The 17936-nt window shown below is 37.3% G+C and overlaps 1 protein-coding gene across 5 annotated transcripts in view; it reads left to right on the top strand.

Moving 5' to 3' along the window:
* The window catches only part of col16a1 (collagen, type XVI, alpha 1), a 378064-nt gene that overhangs the window by 54994 nt on the left and 305134 nt on the right, over window positions 1-17936 (top strand). For all 5 annotated transcript variants that reach the window (XM_062030118.1, XM_062030122.1, XM_062030121.1 and 2 more), the window contains 4 exons: window positions 469-609; window positions 2957-3036; window positions 6069-6166; window positions 14699-14806. The gene's annotated coding sequence lies outside the window, so the exon portion shown is untranslated. The remainder of the gene's footprint in view (window positions 1-468; window positions 610-2956; window positions 3037-6068; window positions 6167-14698; window positions 14807-17936) is intronic.

The following is a 17936-nucleotide window of genomic DNA, read 5'->3' on the forward strand; positions in this document are numbered from 1 at the left end:
AAGAGAACTTTCATCTGAAACTCGACAGTCTATTCTTGTTCTTACAAATGAAGGCTATTCCACAAAATTGTTTGGGTGACCCCAAACTTTTGAACGGTAGTGTATATATATTATATATTTTTTTTTTTCAAAATTTAACTTGGATATTTAAACATTCCAATAACAATGTTAATATATATGAGAAAAACACGTATATTGCATTTGAAAGGGTATACTTGCATTGTTATTATCATTATGTATTATCATGTCATCAGTGTTTGATCTGGTCTCAAAATAATGTTGATAATAGTATTGTTTATTGGCAATAATTCCTAGGTCAGTACATCACCCAGTAAAATTTGTTATCAGCCCAGGTCTAGCGCCACGGGCACATTGACAGTAACGCCTAGACTGACACGTCTCTTTCCTCTGCGGGATTTTCGTGTCATTGCGGCTTCTTTGACCAATGGTGGCTTTCATTCTGCCTAGTATGAATCTCCGCAGTCCGACATGCAGCACCGTGCTGCACAACACAAAGCATCACAGCCTCTAATCCGGATGTGCCGATGTCTCCGACTCCAAAGCCCAGTGCACTGAAGGAAGAAGTCTGTTGAGCTAAGGTTAGGTAAGGTAAGGTAAGAATGTTTGATACATTTGTTAAAGAATGAGAAGACAAACTAAACATATACAGTATGACATATCGGCCACGCTAGTTTAACATGAAGGAAAACCGCTTAAAGAACCCTCCTGGCTGTGCACTATCCATCCATCCATTTTCTACCGCTTGTCCCCTTCGGGGTTGTGGGAGCCTATCTCAGCTACATTCGGGCAGAAGGCGGGGTACACCCTGAACAAGTCGCCACCTCATCACAGGGCCAACACAGATAGACAGACAACATTCACACTCACATTCACACACTAGGGCCAATCTAGTGTTGCCAATCAACCTATCCCCAGGTGCATGTTTTTGGAGGTGGGAGGAAGCTGGAGTACCCAGAGGGAACCCACAAAGTTACGCAGAGAACATGCAAACTCCAAATAATATAAAACCCCAACAGGTTATCACCATTGTGGGCAAAATAAACACCTAGCTTAAGCGTGGCTTCCTTTTAAATGTACTAAGACAGGAAGTGGTCTTATCGTGGGCAAAAAACACTTCAGCATGGGTTCTATTTTGAAAAAATGCTGATTAAAATGTGTTTTCCATTACATAACTGTAAAAGCTGCAAGTGAAAGTAATGCAAATTAAAAATGTAATCATCTTTAACCTTTAAGCTACATGAAATATGACCGTAGACTTAATATCATTGTTTTATTTGATGACCTTCCTGCCGCCATATTTAGCTTTTGTTCCCTCAAAAGGTTGCCCCTAAAATGACAAAATTCCTGGCTTGCTTATGAGAGACAACAACACATACAGTCGTGGTCAAGAACATGTCATGGCTGTCTTGAGTTTCCAATCATTTCTACAACTCTTATTTTTTTTGTGATAGAGTGTTTGGAGCACATACTTGTTGGTCACAAAAAACATTCATGAAGTTTGGTTCTCTTATGAATTTATTATCGTTCTACTGAAAATGTGAGCAAATGTGCTGGGTCAAAAGTATACATACAGCAATGTTAATATTTGCTTACATGTCCCTTGGCAAGTTTACCTGCAATAAGGCACTTTTGGTAGCCATCCACAAGCTTCTGCTTGAATTTTTGACCACTCCTCTTGACAAAATTGGTGCAGTTTAGCTAAATGTGTTGGTTTTCTGACATGGACTTGTTTCATCTGACATCACATAGACAAAGATAAGACCTTCTGGAGGAAAGTTCTGTGGTCAGATGAAACAAAAACTAAGCTGTTTGGCCACAATACCCAGCAAAGTGTTTGGAGGAGAAAAGGTGAGGCCTTTAATCCCAGGAACGCCATTCCTACCGTCAAGCATGGTGGTGGTAGTATTTAGCTCTTGGCCTGTTTTGCTGCCAATGGAACTGGTGCTTTAAATGGGACAATGAAAAAGGAGGATTACCTCCAAATTCTTCAGGACAAGCTAAAATCATCAACCCGGAGGTTGGGTCTTGGGCGCAGTTGGGTGTTCCAACAGGACAATGACCCCAAACACACCTCAAAAGTGGTAAAGGAATGGCTAAATCGGGCTAGAATTAAGGTTTTAGAATGGCCTTCCCAAAGTCCTGACTTAAACGTGTGGACAATGCTGAAGAAACAAGTCCATGTCAGAAATCCAACACGTTTAGCTGAACTGCACCAATTTTGTCAATAGGAGTGGTCAAAAATTCAAGCAGAAGCTTGTGGATGGCTGCCAAAAGCGCCTTATTGCAGGTAAACTTGCCAAGGGACATGTAAGCAAATATTAACATTGCTGTATGTATACTTTTGACCCAGCACATTTGCTCACATTTTCAGTAGACCCATAATAAATTCATAAAAGAAGCAAACTTCATGAATGTTTTTTGTGACAAACAAGTATGTGCTCCAATCACTCTATCACAAAAAAATAGGAAAGTATTGGAAACCCAAGACAGCCATGACATTATGTTCTTTACAAGTGTATGTACATTTTTGACCACAACTGTATGTATTTTTATTTAATTTCTGCATTCTAATTTGTAAGAATCAGCTTGTGCTAAAGAGAGTAAATCCATGTTGCCTCTACATCACTCTGAAAAAACATCCCAACAATACTTAATTTACATCTTGTGACGTGAATATTAAGCAAGTATTAGCGATATATGTTTATAATAAGCGGACAAACTATTTTAAGCTGTGCCCTTGACATATTGAGCTGCTGATGATCGCCTGTTAACTGTTAGAAGTTCATTCTTCATTATAAAACAAGCCTCTCACCTGGATAGTAGAACGTTGAGGACATAAACCAAAAAGTTGGTCATCTGTCACATTCATCTTCTACCCAGAGATGGCGAGAAAGACACTGATTTGTGACACTGTCTTTTTTTAACCCTTCACCAGGATTATGATTATTCTTCATCGAAACAAGAAGATGTAAACATCCCATCAGTCGACATCCCAGTGAGAGCAGACCTTGTGCTGTAAGTGATTATTTAATTATGTGTGTTGTCTTTCATCAAGTCTGCCATGATTTGTAATGTTGAAGGAAAAAGTGAACGTTGATACGTATATGATATGAATACGCCGGCATATGCTTAAAATGATATTATGATAATGATATATTACATGTTATTGTGAATGTCGCTACGCTACATAGCATGTGGAGGTGTTTGACAAGACAAGACACAAACGGAACCGTCTAACTCCGTCACGTCCATCACTTATAGAAATGTTACTAAATACAAACGGTGTTACTGTTCAAACTGTGCACTTACACTGGCCAAACATTTTAAATATACTTGTTGAATAAGACTTCTGCCTTGTTTTTAATGAATACTTAGGACTTCTATGCTACTGTATTTTAATGTTGGTCGTTATGTTGGTACTTGGCGAAAAAGGTTAGAGGAGCGCACGTTTTTCCACAATGGAAACCTGTATTCAAAAATGCTATTTTCCTTCATAAATGTATGTATGGCCAAGCCCCCATCCTTGTTTAGGAATACAGCCATAAAAGACGAGCCAAAGTTCTCCGCAGCAGGGCAAGGTGCAACACGAAATAACCACCTCGGAACAAAACATTTCCATAAAAGGCGGAAAAATCAGGAACAGCCTTTCAGTCCCAATCAGGGTGAGCAGCACGCTTGCTAATTTGCATCCTTGCTATAATCCGACATATTTACACAAAATGAACGTGTTGCCTCACAATGTTATCACTGTTATTCAAATCACCTTGTATTCAACATACTGTATAATGTAGCTGTAGTTCTGAGGAGAAATGAAGAGTGCAATCAAAAATGTGTATTGGGTTAGTGGCCTGTAGGACCCTTTGTAGGTGGGACTACTTCCGCCTGCCGCCCCAACAGGAAATGATCAACTAAAAGTACAAAAGCCCTTAAATGTACAAACCCCGTTTCCATATGAGTTGGGAAATTGTGTTAGATGTAAATATAAACGGAATACAATGATTTGCAAATCCTATTCAACCCATTTTCAATTGAATGCACTACAAAGACAACATATTTGATGTTCAAACTCATAAATTTTATTTTTATTTTTGCAAATAATAATTAACTTAGAATTTCATGGCTGCAACATGTGCCAAAGTAGTTGGGAAAGGGCATGTTCACCACTGTGTTACATCACCTTTTCTTTTAACAACACTCAATAAACGATTGGGAACTGAGGAAACTAATTGTTGAAGCTTTGAAAGTGGAATTCTTTCCCATTCTTGTTTTACGTACAGCTTCAGTCGTTCAACAGTCCGGGGTCTCCGCTGTCGTATTTTACGCTTCATAATGCGCAACACATTTTCGATGGGAGACAGGTCTGGACTGCAGGCGGGCCAGGAAAGTACCCGCACTCTTTTTTTACGGAGTCACGCTGTTGTAACACGTGCTGAATGTGGCTTGGCATTGTCTTGCTGAAATAAGCAGGGGCGTCCATGAAAAAGACGGCGCTTAGATGGCAGCATATGTTGTTCCAAAACCTGTATGTACCTTTCAGTATTAATGGTGCCTTCACAGATGTGTAAGTTACCCATGCCTTGGGCACTAATACACTCCCATACCATCACACATGCTGGCTTTTACACTTTGCGTCGATAACAGTCTGGATGGTTCGCTTCCCCTTTGGTCCAGATGAAACGATGTCGAATATTTCCAAAAGCAATTTGAAATGTGGACTCGTCAGACCACAGAACATTTTTCCACTTTGCATGAGTCCATCTTAGATGATCTCAAGCCCAGAGAAGCCGGCGGTGTTTCTGGGTGTTGTTGATAAATGGCTTTCGCTTTACATAGTAGAGCTTTAACTTGCACTTACAGATGTAGCGACCAACTGTAGTTACTGACAGTGGTTTTCTGAAGTGTTCCTGAGCCCATGTGGTGATATCCTTTAGAGATTGATGTCGGTTTCTGATACAGTGCCGTCTGAGGGATCCAAGGTCACGGTCATTCAATGTTGGTTTCCGGCCATGCCGCTTACGTGGAGTGATTTCTCCAGATTCTCTGAACGTTTTGATGATATTATGGAGCGTAGATGTTGAAATCCCTAAATTTCGTGCAATTGCACTTTGAGAAACGTTGTTCTTAAACTGTTTGACTATTTGCTCACGCAGTTGTGGACAAAGGGGTGTACCTCGCCCCATCCTTTCTTGTGAAAGACTGAGCATTTTTTGGGAAGCTGTTTTTATACCCAATCATGGCACCCACCTGTTCCCAATTTGCCTGTTCATCTGTGGGATGTTCCAAATAAGTGTTTGATGAGCATTCCTCAACTTTATCAGTATTTATTGCCACCTTTCCCAACTTCTTTGTCACGTGTTGCTGGCATCAAATTCTAAAGTTAATAATTATTTGCAAAAAAAAAATGTTTAAAAGTTTGAACATCAAATATGTTGTCTTTGTAGCATATTCAACTGAATATGGGTGGAAAATGATTTGCAAATCATTGTATTCCATTTATATTTACATCTAATACAATTTCCCAAATCATATTGAAACGGGGTTTGTATATCTTTATTGGAAAAATTTTGAGCGATTTAGTATAGCCTTTGTCTTTTTGAATTGTTTATCTTATTCTGTGTTTTTATTAATATTTTTATATTCTATTTATATTTGCTTTAATTATTTATAATTAATTTTTTTTTTTTCAAAAAGGTTGCGTGTTCTTGTTTTCACTTTTCCAAAATATTACCTGTATTTTTTCAGGTTAGTAACGTGAAGTATCTCAAACACAAACGTTTAATAATCAAACATTTTAAAGTTCAAATATATGATTGAGAGAGAGATTGTTTCGTACGATAGTGTTTGTCAGCGGCTTGCTTGCTAGCTCATGTCTTCAATTTATTTTAAAAGGTCTAAGTTGAAGAGAAAAATAACTTTTCACATTTATTTAAATCCCCTTTTATTCAACATACTGTATAATGTAGCCGTTTTTCCATGTCTATGTTGGGAGAAATGAAGATCGTAACCAAACATGTGTACTGTGTTGTCGCTTGTTGGTCCCTTTTAAGTGTGACTACTTCCGCCCGCCGCTACCTGGAGGAAGCGTGGGACGCAAGCTTGCTGGTTGGTGTCTTGGACTCTACCAAACCTTACCTGTCTTTTCCAGGTTAGTTACCTTGTGAAGTAACTAAAACACAAACATTTGAGGATTATATTAGAATTAGATGGACCAAAATTCAAATGGAATATGACTGAGAGCGAGAGTCGAATGTGTTTCCAAGTCAAGAGTTAAAAGTACCATAGTGTTTGTGAGCGGCTCACTAAAATGTTTCACAAAACTTTTAGAAATGGTCTTGCTTCAGCAGCACAATACTTGTCCTGTAGTTGTAGGAGATGTTTCAAAACCTCATCGGGAGTCCCGACAAAACCCGAAAATGGCAGAAAATGCATATTTTTTGAAAAAAAATGTCGTAAAGGGGGGACCCTTACCCAAAAATTTAAAAAACTGACTTGCTTCAGCAGCACAAAACTGGTGCTGTAGTTGTAGGAGATGTCTCAAAACCTCATCAGGAGTACCTAAAAAAACAGTAAATGGCAGAAAATGCATATTTTTTAAAAACTTTTTTTTTCGCTAAAATGGCGTGGGGGGGGGGGGGGGGGGGTGTCCTTATACAAAAAATTTAAAAACGGACTTGCTTCAGCGGCACAATACTTGCCCTGTAGTTGTAGGAGATGTTTCAAAACCTCATCAGGAGTCCCGACAAAACCCGAAAATGGCAGAAAATGCATATTTTTTGAAAAATGTTTTCGCTAAAATGTCGTAAGGGGGGACCCTTACACAAAAATTTAAAAAACGGACTTGCTTCAGCAGCACAAGTCTTTAGTTGTAGGAGATGTCTCAAAACCTTATCAGGAGTCCCGACAAAACCCGAAAATGGCAGAAAATGCATATTTTTTGAAAACTTTTTTTCGCTAAAATGTCGTAAGGGAATAAATACACAAAAATAAAAAATAAACGGACTTGGTTCAGCAGCACAATACTTGTCCTTAGGTTGTAGGAGATGTCTCAAAACCTCATCAAGAGTCCTTACAAAACCCGTAAATGACAGAAAATTAATATTTTCTGAAAAATGTTCGTAAAATGTCGTAAGGGGGGACCCTTAAAAAAATTCGGAAAAAAACGTACTTGTTTCAGCAGCACAATACTGGTGCTGTAGTTGTAGGAAATGTCGCAAAACGTCATTAGGAGTCCCGACAAACCCCGAAAGTGGCAGAAAATGCAATTTTTTGGAAAACTTTTTTGCTAAAATGTAAGAGGGACCCTTAAAAAAATTCAAAAAAACAGACTTGCTTCAGCAGCACAATTCTGGTGCTGTAGTTGTAGGAGATGTCTCAAAACCTCATCAGGAGTCCCGACAAAACCTGAAAATGGAAGAAAATGGAAGAAAATGTATATTTTATGAAAAAAAATATTTTGCTAAAATGTTGTAAAAAAATGGACTTGCTTCAGCAGCACAATACTGGTGCTGTAGTTGTAGGAGATGTCTCAAAACGTCATCAGGAGTCCCGACAAAACCCGTAAATGTAAGAAAATGCATATTTTACGAAAACATTTTTTTGCTAAAATGTCGTAAGGGGGGACCCTTACAAAAAATTTTAAAAAACGGACTTGCTTCAGCAGCACAATTCTGGTGCTGTAGTTGTAGGAGATGTCTCAAAACGTCATCAGGAGTCCCGACAAAACCTAAAAATGGCAGAAAATGAGAGGACATCCAACAACGGAACATCATCGGGTGAGTGAAGCTAATGCTTGACTGCCATATTAAATTATATTTAAAAAATAAAGCAATCATATAATATATCATCCATTAACTGTATCATAACTAATACATAGGAATAATTGCTTCAAAGTAGAGATGTCCAATAATGGCTTTTTTGCCAATATCCGATATTCTGATATTGTCCAACTCTTAATTACCGATTCCGATATCAACCGATACCGATATATACAGTCGTGGAATGAACACATTATTATGCCTAATTTTGTTGTGATGCCCCGCTGGATGCATTAAACAATGTAACAAGGTTTTCCAAAATAAATCAACTCAAGTTATGGAAAAAAATGCCAACATGGCACTGCCATATTTATTATTGAAGTCACAAAGTGCATTATTTTTTTTAACATGCTTCAAAACAGCAGCTTGGAATTTGGGACATGCTCTCCATGAGCGAGCATGAGGAGGTTGAGGTGGGCGGGGTTGGATGGGAGTGTATATTGTAACGTCCCGGAAGAGTATATAGTGCTGCAAGGGGTTCTGGGTATTTGTTCTGTTGTGTTTATGTTGTGTTACGGGGCGGATGTTCTCCCGAAATGTGTTTGTCATTCTTGTTTGGTGTGGGTTCACAGCGTGGCGCATATTTGTAACAGTGTTAAAGTTGTTTATACGGTCACCCTCACCCTCAGTGTGACCTGTATGGCTGTTGACCAAGTATGCTGGCATTCACTTGTGTGTGTGAAAAGCTGTAGATATTATATGATTGGGCCGGCACGCAAAGGCAGTGCCTTTAAGGTTTATTGGCGTCCGTGTACACAGCGGCGTTTTAAAAAGTCATAAATTTTACTTTTTGAAACCGTTACCGATAATTTTGAAAGCGATACCGATCATTTCCAATATTACATTTTAAAGCGTTTATCTCTACTTCAGATGTTCCCTCCTGTTATTAATTAATTAATGCATCGTAATAAATTTAACATTTGATCAATTACAAAGATATCCTAGCAATCTCTTGGTGCTGTAATCTACTGCATATATAAAACCAATTCTGAAAGTAAAAGTTGACCAGTGTGTTTTATGAATTAGATAAGTAGTCAAAAAGTAATACAAATAGTTGACTAAATTATGTTTAAAAATACAAGATTTCTCTCGGAGCAGGGGATAAATCCGCTGACAGCAACACACACAGGCCTATTGAAGATAAATGAAAAATAAATAAATAAACTTTTGCTTCTTAATTTCATATTTAAGGGTATTTTTAAACTTAATTGACGCCCTAGGTCCTCCTTTCTTCTTCGACGGTGTTTATCTGCAAGCCCGAGTCTAGTAAAACTGCTTCAGGGTAAGCCAGTTTAGAAACCCTAGCGCAGAGCAGGTGATGACCACGTTCCCCGCAGCTCATTTGATTGGTCGCTGCAAAGTCCTTTCTTCTTCTTCTTCTGGCTGCTCTCGCTGATTTCTCATGCAGTCCATCGGCCGCTGAGGGAAAGTTAATCGTTGTTTTGTTCATTATGACACCTGCTGAATGAAGGAAGCATGCTGAAGGTAAAGATGTGATGAAAAGTTGACAACATTGCACTCGCCAGTCATCTTCATGCCAAATGCAAATTGTACACACAGGAAGCATCCACTGAACATCCACTTTTGGGGGTAGGTTACACTAGTTTTCCATGATATTAATACTGTTAAATAGGATTAAATTGTGATTGCCAACTGCATGCTCTAGTGCAGGGGTCACCAACCTTTTTGAAACCAAGAGCTACTTCTTGGGTACTGATTAATGCGAAGGGCTACCAGTTTGATACACACTTAAATAAATTGCCAGAAATAGCCAATTTGCTCAATTTACCTTTAACTCTATGTTATTATTAATAATTAATGATATTTATCTTTGTGGAAACACTGATCATCTTAATGATTTCTCACAATAAATATATATAGAAACAGATAAATATCAATATGCAACACTTTATTTTTACATTTTCTCTAAGTGCACATTTTTAGAAGTGATCATTTTCAAATGATCACTTCTTGTGAAATCACAATATCCCATTTTAACTAGCTAGCCACTAACATTTTTTAACAAATCATGAATTACTTTGCACCATGTTTGTACAAATAATAACTCATGTAAAATACAAAAGTCAACTCTCAAATTTTTAAATAAATCATGTCACACTTTGAACTGGACACCAAATCTGTTATCTGTTTCTTTGTCAGTTAGTGAAGACCAAGTCTTTAAAATATTTTCTTGGATTTTCAAATTCTATTTGAGTTTTGTCTCTCTTAGAATTAAACATTTCGAGCAAAGCAAGACGAGCTTGCTAGTAAATAAATCAAAAATTAAAAAAATAGAGGCAGCTCACTGGTAAGTGCTGCTATTTGAGCTATTTTTAGAACAGGTCAGCGGGCTACTCATCTGGTCCTTACGGGCTACCTGGTGCCCGCGGGCACCGCGTTGGTGACCCCTGCTCTAGTCTATGCTGTGGCAATGTGGCCCTTTGTTGTGAAAACGCGGGTTCTTCTTCAGAAACTGTGATGTTGTTTTCCTTCAGAAACTATTAGGAACCCTGATGATGGAAGTTTGTTCCACAGGCAGTTGATATACAGTATGTTGTAGTTCTTGTTGTGGAGCTCATCATAGAGATCTTTTTTTAATTAATGTTTTTGTTTATATTGAACAACAAACATACATTTATAATGCACACAAATGTCAAGGCACTTTCAACATCAGTTAAACATGGCAAGGAAAGAAAACAAAAGCAAATACAGAGAGTCTTAAATAATAATAAATAAGAAGAAATATGAAAAAAAAAAGGCTACCTAAATCACTTTAAATGTTTTTAACAACGATATCAATTTAAGGGATTTTTTAATCTTAATCATTCTCCAAGATTTGATTAAGAGTACAAAAGCCTTAAAATTGATATCTTTGTTAAAAACATTTAAAGTGATTTAGGTAACCATTTTTATTTTATTTTTTCATATTTTCTATTATTATTTTTTATTATTATATAATATATATACTCTCTGTATTTGCTTTTGTTTTCTTTCCTTGGCATGTTTCACTGATGTTGAAAGTGCCTTGACTTTTGACTTTTTTTATTATCATTATTTATTATTATTTAATAAACCATTAAGCTAATTAGAAAATGTAGTCCTTACTTTCATGACTCTACATTTATGTAGACATTTTTTTTTTTACCCGTAGCATAATAATGTTGACAAACATTTCTATGTTACAGTCGTTTATAAAAATACCAAATTTGATCTCTTCTATAGAGGATGGAGACATGTCCACGCCCTTGTTTCTCAGCCAATCTCTGATCTCCTCCCAGAACACATGTCCACTCTCACATTCCACAAACAGACGATTGACATCCTCTACACCAGTGTTTTTCAACCTTTTTTGAGCCCAGGCACATTTTTTGCGTTGAAAAAATCCGGAGGCACACCACCAGCAGAAATCATCATATTTTAGTGGCTTTTTCTCTTTTTTTGGTATTTTCCTGTAGCAGTTTCATGTTTTCCTTTGAGCGAGCGCATCTACTTTGTTTTAGCAATCAAGGATATTTCAGTTGTTTTTATCCTTCTTTGTGGGGACATTGTTGATTGTCATGTCACGTTCGGATGTACTTTGTGGACGCCGTCTTTGCTCCACAGTAAGTCTTTGCTGTCGTCCAGCGTTCTGTTTTTGTTTACTTTGTAGCCAGTTCAGTTTTAGTTTCGTTCTGCATAGCCTTCTCTAAGCTTCAATGCCTTTTCTTAGGAGCACTGACCTTTTTTTTATTTTTGGTTTAAGCATTAGATACCTTTTTACCTGCACGCTGCCTCCCGCAGTTTCCAACATCTACAAAGCAATTAGCTACTGCCTGCCACCTACTGATATGGAAGAGTATTACACGGTTACTCTGCCGAGCTCTAGACAGCACCGACACTCAACAACAACACATAGTTTGCAGACTATAATTACTGGTTTGCAAAAAATATTTTTAACCCAAACAGATGAAATTAGATCATCTCCCACGGCACACCAGACTGTATCTCACGGAACACTAGTGTGCCGCGGCACAGTGGTTGAAAAACACTGCTCTACAGCTCCACAGATACAACAGCTATCAACCTCCATGTTCAATTTAAGTTTCAAAAAATCCTTTGAAGGGTATATTGCATTAATAATATTGAATTTTATTTCTTTAATTTTGGGAAGAATTGGGTATGTAATATGTATTGTCCTTATTTTCCTTAGCTCAACTTTTCTAAACTCCTTCAGGCTATATTGTCTATGAACTGTGCCCGGATAATATTCTTTCACTAAAACTGTCCTCATGTATTTGTTGGAACATTTTTCATCCAGGAAATGAACATCTTCAATATTAAGGTTTCTCAGACAAGGGGTAGTAATTGAATATAAAAACATCCGAGTCACCATACATTTTAAGGATAGAGGTATTGCTTTGGTGATCTTTTGAAACTGATTTTTTGAACAACAACATTAATACTTTTCATAAATGTTTGCATACTTAACAAACTGCCACAAGTGTCCATAAAATGTCTGACTGCCCAAATACCTACAGAGTTGGTTCTATTCATCCATCCATCCATCCATCTTCTTCCGCTTATCCGAGGTCGGGTCGCGGGGGCAGCAGCCTAAGCAGGGAAGTCCAGACTTCCCTCTCCCCAGCCACTTCGTCCAGCTCTTCCCGGGGGATCCCGAGGCGTTCCCAGGCCAGCCGGGAGACATAGTCTTCCCAACGTGTCCTGGGTCTTCCCCGTGGCCTCCTACCGGCCGGACGTGCCCTAAACACCTCCTTAGGGAGGCGTTCGGTGGCATCCTGACCAGATGCCCGAACCACCTCATCTGGCTCCTCTCCATGTGGAGGAGCAGCGGCTTTACTTTGAGCTCCTCCCGGATGGCAGAGCTTCTCTCCCTATCTCTAACAATCAAAATAAATATTTTTTTTTTGTTTACTAGGGCATGCATATATAAAATGCATTAGTTTGACCATTTAAAATCAACGATAATAAAAAGGAGATGCTTGGAAATAGCATAAAAATGCCCCTAAAACTTGGAAAAACACGATTCATAGCGTTACTTTTTGGTGTAACCATCATGAGCGTTCTGTTCAGGTATATTTCTTTTATATTTTTTATAAATCATCATATTTATGTATTACTAAATTATTAAATAAATAGGTATTGATCAATCTTTAAGCTGCGTGTATTTGATTTCAGTTTGCTTTTGACATCTTATTTAGAATTGGAGTTGAAACTTTTACAACCTTGTGTTGCGCTCATGATGGCGTAACCAAACTAGATTTCATTTAATGATCTTATTTTGAATATTTATTCCCTTTTTTACATTTAGTATATTTAAATATTCATTTATAAACATTGAATACATTTCAAATATCAATAAAATGCAATTGCCTTCATCTTATAGGGTAATGTTTAGTTACACCAAGTCATGAGCGTAACACTAAGCTTCATCATTTTGACTTGTAATATCTCTAATTCTGGTGGTGTTTTATGCTTTTTTTCTTTTTGGAACATGTACTATACATATAATACAATAAAGTCCCATATACAAGTATGTTTCTAACAATACTTTAATTTTGCCTTTAAAAGTAACACTCCAATGTCCATTAGTGGAGCTGTACACATATAGGTGTCAGTGTTTCCCATAAACTGCCAACATACCTATGGCGGTGGGGGCGTGGCGACGGGCGTGGCTATGGGTGTGGTCACCATGACACCATCGAGTAATTTGCATAATTTACTACAATGATATGATTTTCTCTAAAAAGGCTCAAAAAATGTATACTTACTAATTAATAATAACAGTTTTGTTTTAAATGTCCATCCATCCATTTTACAATATAATTACAACACTTTGTGTACATATTTATATACAGATTTGAACAATAAGTTATTCACTGAAATATATTTATTAATTGTGGTTCTTACAAAATATATATCTTATAAAATATAAAAGCCAAAATGTCTCTTAAAGCTCTGCCCCTTTAATTAGTGCATACTAAATAATTTAACTTTAGCCTACTACTACAACCATATTATTTACCAGCAACATAAAGTGAAACAGAGGCAGAGGTGTTCTGCCACAGTCAGTAACAAATAAACAGAAAACAGTAGTGGTCAAATACAAATAAGGCAACAAGAGAAGTATCCTACACTTCTCTTTTGTAAAGTAAATCTGAACAGCCGATATGGGCATCTACATCTGCTATATGATTTGCCTGAGAAGCTGGACAGGACAAAACATTTTTTTTTATTTTCTATTTTTGTTTTTAGTTTTTTATTTGTGGCGGACGTAATTCTTTCGTGGCGGGCCGCCACAAATAAATGAATGTGTGGGAAACACTGGGTGTGTTGTGTGGAGAGAAATTGTGTTTAAACAATAATTTCCAGTAAAGTAGGGTCTGTTGGTGAAAATCAGACAGTTTGACTGGTATAGCTCGGATGGTAGAGTGGCCATGCCAGCAACTTGAGAGTTCCAGGTTCCACTTCCACCATCCTTGTCACTGCCGTCGTGTCCTTGGGCAAGACACTTTACCCACCTGCTCCCAGTGCCACCCACGCTGGTTTAAATGTAACTTAGATATTGGGTTTCACTATGTAAAGTGCTTTGAGTCACTAGAGAAAAGCGCTATATAAATATAATTCACTTCACTTCACTAATGAGTTGACATGAAAGTCACAATGCAACAGAAAATGTATTCCTCCCAATCTCTGGAATATGACATTTGGAATTATTTACCATATTGAACACGAGTTCGCAAGATAATTTTTTAACCATTTTAGCTTTAATCATCATAGAGATCTCTGCGAGAAAAACTACAGATGTCAGCCATTTTGCAAGTTATGCAGGGAGTCTATTAATAAAAGAGTTGTGTTTCTTTCAGTACTCGAGGCTCAAGCGAGAGACTTTGCAGCGACCAATCAAATGAGTTCCGGGGAGCGCGGGTCGTGGTCATCCCTGCCCTGCGCTCAGGTTTCTAAACTCGCTCCAGGTACATTTGTAAGCCCCGCCCAAAACCCTGCCATTATTTCTGTCAGAATAATTGTATCTAAGTTATCACAAAACTTTGTGTTCCCACAAGTTCCCAGCGAGCAGACAAAAGCTGTTTTTGATCTTACCAAGCAAAAGGCTTGTAAAACTCCACTGTGTATGATGGGAAGCGACATGAAAGTGTCGGTTTCTTTGATCTATTGTGATCCACAGGAAGATCTTGTCTTGACCCGAGATCTACAAAGCGGAGAGGAAGCAGGACCTGACGCGAGCTCCAGGCATCCTGTCTCTGTTTAATTCCTTGCTTCTTGTCTATTTAATAGATGTCATCGGTGTTTGAACCTGACATGTCATCATCATTTCTTGTTATTCCTTTCATGAAAATGCGTATATACAAGCCACGTACACTTCACACTTTCATTGTTTTTTGTTTGTTTCTTATACATTTCCATGATCAGAAAGGAGCAGATGGAAGAATAATATTCTGTTATTTATCCGCCCCCTTTTTTTAACACAAATTATTTTAGATGACTTTATCACTGTTCCCTCCATCAACACCTGGGGCCGTACTTATCAAGCTTCTTAGAATTACTCCTAAGAAGTCTGCTAAGAGTTGACTTAAGAGTAAATAAATTCTTCGCTGAAAGCTGCACTTAAAAGTTAGTTATCAAGCGTCTTACTCACACTTTCAGCGAAGTGTAGGACTGAATCTTAAGTGTCACACTCAGAGCTGAATTACGACATTACTATGTGCCGTAAACGGAATTTTAGGTGACGTCATTTCTGTGTCCATAGAAATGACCAATCACGGAATGGAATCCGTTGTCTAAGAATAAAGAAATATCTTGGAAATATTTAAGTGGACAATGGGAGTGTATATTTTGACAATAAACTACAAAATAATACAAAACAAACTAGTCCCCGCCGGCACTCACGCTACCGCTCCCTCTCTTCTCTCGCCCACACACTCACTGACGTCACTCACCTCACGGCCACACACATACGCTACTGTCATAACATTTTCTTTCCAATTCATTAATTAGGCAACTAATTTGAAACTGGTGTGGGTGGCTCTATATATACTAGCCCACTGCAGCCACATGCAGAAATCAACAAGGAATCAAAAAGTATTAAATCTGTAACAAAAATAATATCCGCTCTGTCTAAACGATACCGTTTGATCAGCTGCTCGTCATAAAAAAAACAAAAAACAATGTTCCGTTCCCTGAACGTTCGCGCACGTCTCTCTCGCCTCAGTGCCATCCCCTGCTGGCAACTCCTAACCACTTAAGACACCTCTGAAGGTCTCTTAAATATCGTGGAGAGTAGGAGTGATTCTTAGACTTAAGAACGTTGATAAAAAGCTTTTATTCTTAAGTTTGAGAGTAGGACTAAATTTCGCAAATTCTCAGGACTTAAGTGTAATATGGCACTCTAAGAAGTTTGATAAGTACGGCCCCTGAACTCCAACACACTTTTTATTTTTTCGTTTAAGCATTTTCACAATCAAAATCAAAAATCAATTTGATACAATGCCTGTTGTCTCTTGTTGTAACTCTTTTTAAATTCAAATCTACTCTTGCAACTTTTTAAGTCTTTCTTTAGATAATTCCATGCTTTCACACCAGCAACAGACATGCACATTTATGTCAAATTTGTCCGCTCTCTTGGATGTTTAAAGTCATACGGCCTTCTGGGATTCTCATCTTCAGACGTGAACACAAATGACTTTTGTAAGTCCCTGGAAATAAATTTATTTCTAGCTTTGAACATCACTAATAGAGTATGCAATTCCACAATGTCTTTTAGTTTTAATAATCCTGACCTAATGAAGAGTGGATTTGTGTGGTCTCTATTAGGGTTGCAAAATTCCGGGAATATTCAAAGTTGGAAACTTTCCATGGGAATTAATGTGAAATTAATGGGAATAAACATTGAATGCAACATGCTAGATCTTGCAGCATGATTATTAGCTAAAACAACCTGATTTAATGCAAATTCCGTTGAATTTCAACCCTGCACAGTGCATTCCTCCAGAATAATGCCACGTACACCATTTGAGGTGTGGAGACATTTCCCCCCAACCAATGTAGGCAGAAAGGCTGTGTACATTTGCAAATACTGTGCAAAGCGCTACGTCAAAAATGGCACAAAGATGCAGCAGCATATAGACAAGTGCCCAATAATATATCATTATTGTAATTCCCCATTAATTCCCATATATTCCATGGACGGTGTCCAACTTTGAATAATCAAAAAATGGTCAACATTTCCAAACATCCTGAGCTTAACTTCCTGTGGTAAATTTCCGGAAAGTTTCCACTCCTTTGCAACCCTAGTCGCTATATCCTACTTTGAAAATAATAGGAATTGCTCTTTTCTGTAAAAGAAATAAAGGCATTATGTTGCTGTGATATGTATTTCCCCATATTTCTGCACAATAATTGAAATAAGGTAGAATAATTTAGCAATATAACATTCTCATTGTATTATACGTTATATATTGTCACATGCAATATATGAGCTTTCCACCTCAACTTTTCATCGTGGATGACCCCAAGAAATCTGATTTCAGACACCTCAATTTTCACATTATGGATAAACTAACTACTACCTTTCTTTTATTACTGAATACCATGAATTTAGTCTTTTCCACATTTAAAGATAATTTATTTACATTAAACCACAATTATAGATTTTTTGAACAACAACATTGATACTTTTCATACATTTTTTCATACGTAAACAAACTGCCACAAGTGTCCATAAAATGTCTGACAGCCCAAATACCTACAGAGTTGCATTTGTCTATATATATATATATATATATATATATATATATATATATATATATATATATATATATATATATATATATATATAAGGATTTTTTATTAACTACAACGTAACGGTTATTCCATAACTTCTTTCTTTTATTACTGAGTACCATGCATTTAGTCTTTTCCACATTTAAAAATAATTTATTTACATCAAACCACGATTTAAAATTGTAGTTTAACCATTTCCTTTTCAATATCATCAGCTAAGATTTTAAAGTCATCTCCTGAACAGTATAAATTTGTATTGTCTGCAAAATAATACGTGCTGTCGAACCTTGTGGAATTTCCAAT

The sequence above is a fragment of the Entelurus aequoreus genome, linkage group LG20 (genome assembly GCF_033978785.1).
Source record: "Entelurus aequoreus isolate RoL-2023_Sb linkage group LG20, RoL_Eaeq_v1.1, whole genome shotgun sequence".
Classification (NCBI taxonomy): Eukaryota; Metazoa; Chordata; class Actinopteri; order Syngnathiformes; family Syngnathidae; genus Entelurus; species Entelurus aequoreus.